Raw genomic sequence first — 9144 nt, forward strand, 5'->3', positions numbered from 1 at the left:
GAATATAGGTCTGACCTACAAGAACTCCTGGGACTCCCCGGTACAGGTAAATTGACTTGGTTTGTACACATTAAGAAAGGCCTCCATACCATAGGTAGAGATACACTATGAAGCAACCTGGAGATAGCTTGTGCTGCAATTTCATGCAAACAACTAGATAGCAGCTACAGGGGGAAGAAAACTCGCCTAACTCCATGAAAACTCTGCCACTGGTTCTTTAACATTTACATGTGTGGAAATAAAGGATACTTACAATCTGGAGCCATGCTTAGATGAAATACAACCGGCTCAAGTAAGGAAATTGTATGTACAATTCAGGCATGGCTCTCTCCTTCTGCATGATATTTACTAAAAAAATGGTCCAGCATTTCTGCCCTCGAGTGCCAAGCATGCAGTAGAGGAGAGGAGACTGAACTCCATGTATTTTTAGAGCTCGCCTGCTGATGCGCTTGCACATAGCTGGCGAAGCTCTAAAGTGGCTTATCCAGAGTTTAACCACTGGCGATTCCATGCAGTGCATGTGCTTTTTAACTCATTGCACAAGCGCAATGAGTTAAAATGCGCGTGCACAGCATGAAATCGTCAGCTTTGTGCCACCAGCAGCTCTTCCCGCTCCGCCCCCTGCTGCATCAAAGGCTTTGCGCTCTGCCTCAGCCCAGCCATTCTCCTCCCCTAATTGCCCCCTGCTGCTTCAAAGGCTTTTTCACGGCCGGCCGGCCGTGCTTTCAGTTTCATGGCCGCCAGGCCGTGTCTCTCGTTTCTGCCGCGCTGCGCCAATGCTTGTTGACTTTTTTGTTGTTCTTTGCGTTCTCTTTCAGTTTTATCTTTTGTCAGTTTTAAACTCAATGGTGTCGTGGTTGGAAACAGTTGATCAGCAATTCTCTGGTCCTTCCACCGCATCTTGATGCCTCTGGGAGAAAGCACTAATGTTGAATAATGAATATTTGCACGAGTAATGAGCACTTCCTGGCTGTGATCCTGGTGCGAGGATTTGGAAGCCGCATGTGGTGACAGATTCCAGTATACAAATTCATGTTTGCTTTCCATTACACTGTGACCCAGATGAGCAAACAGTGACTGCAAATAACCGGTGGCTGTTCTAGGTAACTTGCCTTATTCAGGGCCATCTCTGCACACCCGAGAGGTCATAGTTCTAACGCTTTGTTTGATTGTGTCTGTCGAGTTTAGGAGAGGACATTTCTGAGTTGCAGTGCTACTACACCTGCAGTTCTAAGCCACAGATGACTATACTTCATGCTAGAGCTTGTGAACAGAAATGGAAAGTGCCCCGAGATTGAAACCGGCGCAGCGTGAAGACAGCACCATAAGTTCATTACCTGTTATGTAGGCTATATGTAACCTGCAGTTCAGAAGTTCAAATCCTGGCATAGCATGTTCAGCCTTTCATACCTCTCACTCGACACATAAAACGGGTGCATAACAACATTTACTGTACTGCTAACATGAGACTACCCAAGAGCCGAATGAATGAAATGCAGAGGGATCCAACATTATAAAGTGTGATTAAAGACACCAGTGACTTGTGGTTTCATATAGAATATAGCCATGCTCCACTTTATGTACTCCTGTTTGTGTTTTGTCGTGGCTGTGCCAATATGAGAGCAGTAAAATGGAAGCTGTGATGTGCGAATCAAATTCACGCAATTGGCTGTAATTGCATTGTGTGTGGTTCGTTGCATCACAAAAATGGCAAAATGGAATTGTGATGACTTGGCTATTTCGTGGTCACGAAGTTCAGTGAGCAGTTCTAATTTGCATTCCATAAATGCTTTAACTCTGGAATAGCCTGTTTAGATTTTTCAGATCACTGGCATTTTCTTCTTCTCTGTGAGCTTTAGGCGCTCTCACTTTTTGCATTCTAACGGTGAGAGCAGCACATTCGTTTTCTGCTCCTTGTCGCGCACCACCATTTGTCTGCCTAGCGCTAGGCATCAGTCTTCAAAGGCTGCAGCTCCCCCGCCGCCCCTCCCCCGCCACAGCAATGCCAAGAGGTTTTTTTTGGGGGGGGGTTACGAGCAGAAAAGTCCCAGCAATGGATCCGTTTTTCACCGTACTTGCACCACTGCCAAATACACCATGACTTCACAGACTTGCAGGCAGAAGACAGCATTATACTGGCCTGGGTTCTCATCAAGCATTTTACCAGAAAAGTCCCAGCAATGGCTCCGTTTTTCTGCCTACTCGTCTCCTCTGTGCACAACCCTCACTCACCCTCAAACACCCTCACTCACCCTCACACCCCCTCTCACCCTTACACCCCCTCTCACCCCCTCACAACCCCTCTCACCCTCACACACCCCCTCACCCTCACACACCCTCGCACCCCTGACCCTCTCCCACCCTCTCACCCTCACTTACCCCCACCCACCCTCTCACCCTCACTTACCCCCACCCACCCTCTCAACCTCACTTACCCCCTCACACCGCTCACCCTCACACACCCTCACACTCACACACCCTCTCACCCTCAAACACACCCTCTCACCCTCACACACCCTCTCACCCTCACACACCCTCTCACCCCCTCACCCTCACACACCCTCTCACCCCTCACCCTCACGCACCCTCTCACCCCCTCACCCTCACTCACCCTCACCCCCCTCACACACCCTCACTCACCCTCACACTCCCCACTGTCACACACCCTCACCCTCAAACCCCCTCACCCTCAAACCCCCTCAACCTCACCCCCCTCATCCTCACATACCCTCACCCTCACACCCCCACACCCCCTCACACACCCCCTCACCCTCCCTAACCCTCCCTCACCTTTACCCTCACACCCCCACCCTCACACATCCTTACTCACCCTCTCACCCTCACACACACTCTCACCCCCTCAGTCACACCACATTATCACTCAGCACCACCACATTATCAGGCAGAAGACAGCATTATACTGGCCTGGGTTCTCATCAAGCATTTTACCAGAAAAGTCCCAGCAATGGCTCCGTTTTTCTGCCTACTCGTCTCCTCTGTGCACAACCCTCACTCACCCTCAAACACCCTCACTCACCCTCACACCCCCTCTCACCCTTACACCCCCTCTCACCCCCCTCACAACCCCTCTCACCCTCACACACCCCCTCACCCTCACACACCCTCGCACCCCTGACCCTCTCCCACCCTCTCACCCTCACTTACCCCCACCCAACCTCTCACCCTCACTTACCCCCACCCACCCTCTCACCCTCACTTACCCCCTCACACCGCTCACCCTCACACACCCTCACACTCACACACCCTCTCACCCTCAAACACACCCTCTCACCCTCACACACCCTCTCACCCTCACACACCCTCTCACCCCCTCACCCTCACACACCCTCTCACCCCTCACCCTCACGCACCCTCTCACCCCCTCACCCTCACTCACCCTCACCCCCCTCACACACCCTCACTCACCCTCACACTCCCCACTGTCACACACCCTCACCCTCAAACCCCCTCACCCTCAAACCCCCTCAACCTCACCCCCCTCATCCTCACATACCCTCACCCTCACACCCCCACACCCCCTCACACACCCCCTCACCCTCCCTAACCCTCCCTCACCTTTACCCTCACACCCCCACCCTCACACATCCTTACTCACCCTCTCACCCTCACACACACTCTCACCCCCTCAGTCACACCACATTATCACTCAGCACCACCACATTATCACTCAGCACCACTCAGCACCACCACAGCACAACTCAGCACCCTCGCACACCCCCTCACCCACCCTCGCTCCCCTGACCCTCACCCACCTTCTCACCCTCACTTACCCGCTCACCCTCACCTACCCGCTCACCCTCAGACACCCGCTCACCCTCAGACACCCGCTCACCCTCAGACACCCACTCACCCTCACACACCCTCTCACCTTCACACACCCTCTCACCCTCACTTACCCTCACAGCCCCCACCCTCACTCCCCCTCTCACCCCCACCCTCACTCACCCTCTCACACACTCTCCCCCCTCAGCACCACCACATTATCACTCAGCACCACCACATTATCACTCAGCACCACCACAGCACCACTCATCACCACCACAGCACTACTCAGCACCACCACAGCACCACCACAGCACCGCCACAGCACCGCCACAGCAGCACCACTCAGCAGCACCACTCAGCAGCACCACTCAGCAGCACTGGTTCAAATCTGTTCTCTCAATGTTTCAAGCTTTATTACTAATCACAAAAAGATGTTAATATTTCACTTCTAGTCTTGGATTTTCGTCACAATAAAAAACACTGAACATAATCTACACAAAAGTTATTTACAAAAGTTTAAGCTATTGCCATTACAAATTAAATACATTATTTAAGTATTAATTATTTTAAAAAATTAAAAGCCATTGTTATTTGTAATATCAATACATCTAATTCACGTAAATACAAAACATGTTGCATTACAAATGCTATAGGTGTCACATTTGCGGAAGTTATAACTATTGGCATTGTAAATGACAAAGCTATTAATTTAGCTATTTTAAAAAATAACGCATAAATAAAAAAAAATCATTTATAATACCAATAGCTCAAACTTTCCTAATGCGAGCCCTATTGCATTTCCAATGCTTGTTCTTTTATCTTGGATATCAAAAAATTAGACAACGATTGTTGGTACAATTGTGCAGCAACGTACACGGCGCTGTGAAGATGCATTTAGGCTCTTAAAATACAACACTCAAATGCCAATTGTTTATGCTGTATCCAATTTTTTAAGTTCTATGTGGTGGGCGCTAAAGGCTTTTTTAGGGCTCAGCAATGGAGTTAACACTGATTGACTTTTTATTGGTTACTGTAATAATTTTATTCTGTTTTATTTGGGTTTTAGTTTTTAATCTGTTTTAACCACATGCGTGCGAGCAGAATTCCGCTCGCACGCTGAGTTTTTCTAAATCGCATGTTACGTGACGAGCTGGGCTCGTCATCAGCGTGCGAGGAGGCTACGCCATGACGAGCCCAGCTCGTCATCAGCCCCGAAGGGGTTAATAAATGCATGGGTTTTTGGATACTCCTTTATGGTCCAAGGTCCGAAATAAAGTAAGCTTGGTATTGGAATTAGAAAATGTTATCTATCTGAGCCTTACTGTCTCTCTAGCAACACAAAGGGCGCTATTCATAAAGGTAATTCTACACATCCTGATTTACAATTGTATTAATCTACTTCAGCACCTAGGAGTAACTTAACTCAATTTTGCAATTCACTATTTCCAGGTGCAAAGTTACTCATTGGTGTAGCGTTAGATGCCTTCATTTCTGGATGGGTCCTTTCAGAGCAGGATGTAAAGTGGAAAGTTACTACTCATAACTTTTTACCCATAGCCTCAGGTCTCAGCCACTACCTCAGAGATATTATCATAGTAAATGGTAGAAACATATGTTAACGTTTATTAAATTAAAAAAGATACATATTGTATCTTAAAATATTAATATTTATTCATTTTCTATATTTTAAATCTAGATTAAAAACAAAAACGTTTCTCAACACATTAAACGAAATGTTTATTATTTAAAATATATTTAAATAATATAAACATAATATCCCAAAACAACATATATTTTATTTGATATGAATTAAAATATATTTAAAGGTATGCTTAAAATAAATTTAAATACTTACAACTCTTTTGTTAATGTTTATTATAATTAAAATATCAAAATCACGCTATAACGTTTTCAAATATATATATATTTCAAATGAAACAGAATCAATATATTTACAAGTCGAAATAATTTTATTTATATATAAGTTATTTCTTTTTGGGTGTTATTTTAAGTCCCTGCCTTAATTGTTTTATATAGAAGTGTGCTGCTGTATCTGTGTGTGCCCATGCATGGCGCTGGAGTTAATTCAAGGTAAATCAAGAGTATGTTTACTACTGTTTTGGCAGCTATTTGGCTATATTTACTTTACAAGTGTAGTTTGTGAATAGCAATGGAATTTCTGTTGTGTAGGGATTGGTGTTTTGTTTTGGCATGTCAGTCCTCATACTCCACCTTACCCTTCCTAAACCCCTCAAACTTAGGTATGAGTGTTTCCCATTTTCCAGCCACTTACCCTGTCCAAACCATATTCACTACTAAAACGTAGGCCTACATGTGTGGAAGTCTCCAAACATGTGGTGGAAATAGCCAAACAGAAAAATCAGGAGAGGAGATTTCTGCCTTCAAGTTAGGGAATTGTCTTTTGTAGTATGTAAGTAGCACTACTGTAGTACTACTAAATGTACATCAAAATACAGTTTGAGAGCAGGCCCCCTAATATTCATAACATAGATAAATTTTGTTTAAGTTTCTTTAATAAGTTAAGTCACTGCACCTGCTACATTAATCATTATTGTGATGCTTAAAGCAAAATCACTTTTTAACTTATGCATTGAGTGTTGGTGGAAGAGTAGTTTCAAAAGGAGTAATTATAGCAGGGACTATAGAAGTGACAAGAATAATATTCTAGAATGTTACCCAGAAAAATATCACTCTTTCAGCCCATCAAAAAGTTTCAGACATAATTTCTTAAATTTGAATGACTTTTCTACTTAGACAGCAAAAACAGAAAGTCAACTGCCAATACATTTTTTCTTTCTACTGTCAATGAACCTCTAAGATAATCTCGACATGCAACAAAGACTGAGGTACACATCCACTAACAGCTTCTCTGTCAATTATTTTATTAACCCCTTCGCTGCGGCGGCAATTCCGCCGCAGGGCTAGGGGGTGGCGAGCAGCACTCGCATGCTCGTGACGGAGCCGCTCCATCACGAGCCGCGGTTGCGCTGTGCTCATGACGGAGCGGTTCCGTCATGGCCCCGCCCGCTTAATAGAACGCGCCGCACAGGCGCGGCGGCAGGGCCATGACGGAACCGCTCCGTCATGAGCACAGCGCAACCGCGGCTCATGACGGAGCGGCTCCGTCATGAGCATACAAGGGGTTAATGATTACAGATGATTTTTTTGAGCTGAGAAGAAAATTACGTTTGCTATCTCTGCAAACCATTCAGTCATCAAGACTGATATTGTGTGACTACAGTGTATGGATTGGGTAGTTGTGTGGAGTGCCTTGGATATCCTCATGTTTGTAGCACAGTGATAGCAAATCATACAACAAATCTTCAGTAGGTTGAATGCCATGAACACATGAGGAAATATGAGGGTTTCCTGGTGGTTAGAGAGAGGCAATGAATTTGGGTACTGTGTACACAAGTGAGCATCTTAGTGAGTACGTAAGTAAATTAATGTGCTGTGTGCGATCAATTTGATGTAATTGGAAGTTTGTGTGATGACATGTGGTAGAAAAATATATCCTTCTATGTATACCTCTTGAGGAACATTTACTGTTGTAGATACATACTGTTTATTGTATTAACACCTTGGCTGCTAGAGGTATTCTCCCCCGGTGCTGCATTCCCAGATGTTCCATTCAGCACAGCTCAACCGTGCTTCATGACGAGCTGAGCTCGTCATGAGCATCAAAGGGGTTAATTGCAAACAACATAGGAATGCTGCATTCATATTAAACCATTCCACTTGGAGTGAAGAGACTCTTTCACTCTTGCTTAACCGCATCGCTGCGGTGGCTTTTCCCGCTGTGTGCGGCTATTTTCAAAATACCGCGTTACATGACGAGCTCAGCTCGTCATCAGCATACGAGCGCCGTAGCTGATGACGAGCTGAGCTAGTCATCAGCATCGAAGGGGTTAAGAGTGCAGGAGTCTCCTACTTATACCACTGTCTGTCAGCCTTCTCGCTCAAGGTATTCTATCTGAAATACAACGCATCAGATTTGCCAGCAGTGTTCAGGGAGCATGCAGCCTGGGGATCAATTCAAGAAACAGAAGGTAGAAAAAAAACATGCATATGTTCCCTGACCTATAGGGCTTGTCTCCTGTCCCTCTCTTCTGTGAGGCTCCTTCAGTGTGCAAACTCAAACTCTGATCCTCTTATGAACTTGAGTTCGCGATTATTTAAACTGCTGGTGACCCACCGAACTTTAAAGAGCTGCCTGCAGCAGAGGGTTTTATGTGTGTGTGCATGTGTATGTGTATGTGTGTGTCTGTGTGTGTGCATGGGCATGTTGAATAGAGAATGCTCATCCAAGGGGCTAAGCAGAGTAGAGTGTGTGAACCTATACTACTGTTAGTCTACTGTTCGTGCTCATAGACTATCTTGGTCTGCAAGTCCTGGGACTTAACTCAAGCCTTGGTGAAATTTGCTAAGTTCAGTATGCTATGGTGCCTACCAGGTTTAATTTCTCCCTCCACTATCATTCCGATACAGGTGGTGAAACATGCTTCTCAGCTTTTGGCATCATGCATAATAAAGTTTCACAGGACTTTAAGCCTAATTGCCTGAGATTCTCTGGGGTATTTCTACAAATTGTCCTCCAACTCTTTGTACCAGACCATAATGTGACAAATAAGCCATGTCAATAAACTCCCACTGTAACTCGCCTTTTTAAAGGGAAATGATGATTGACCAAAGCTCGCCTAAAGTTCTTCTTTGATGTCAAAGGGGAATAAAGGAATATTGCCCTGCACCAGAGAGCACTGAGACAATGCTGATTATTAGTAAAAGGAGGGTGTGTTCCGCTCAGAAAATGACAGATCATAGGTAAAATGCAAATATAGATATGTATATCTTGTATTTACTAACATTCAATTTTCAAATCTGGTAACACTATTTTGGGATCTATCTACAAATCCATCAATATATTCAGTCAGGAGGCTTCGTGGCATACAGAAATTGGGATAAGCTATCCACAAGAGAACGAAACTAGAAAATAGGGAACAATAGACAACACAACTCGAGAAACAATAAAAGGGAGGATTGTATCTTTGCATAAAATCATAACTCCATTGCATGTAACTTCCAAATATACAGTCTTTGGCCAAATGTTTTCAATTGTTTTGCCAAAGCTCTTGTAGTAAATTAAACAGTAATGTGTACTTGCTACAAAACTGCTTCAAAGAGAAAAATGTAACACAAAATTCAACTTTGAGTATAACTAACAGGCTTGTTTCTGTAGCAGATTTCCATTACAGCCATAATCTACTGAAGTCACTTCTGCATTTATGTTTCAAATGTCCCCTGCTAATTCTATATTAAAATCACAAACCCATCTCAAGT

This window comes from Lissotriton vulgaris, chromosome 7, assembly GCF_964263255.1.
Source record: "Lissotriton vulgaris chromosome 7, aLisVul1.2, whole genome shotgun sequence".
NCBI classification, from domain to species: Eukaryota; Metazoa; Chordata; class Amphibia; order Caudata; family Salamandridae; genus Lissotriton; species Lissotriton vulgaris.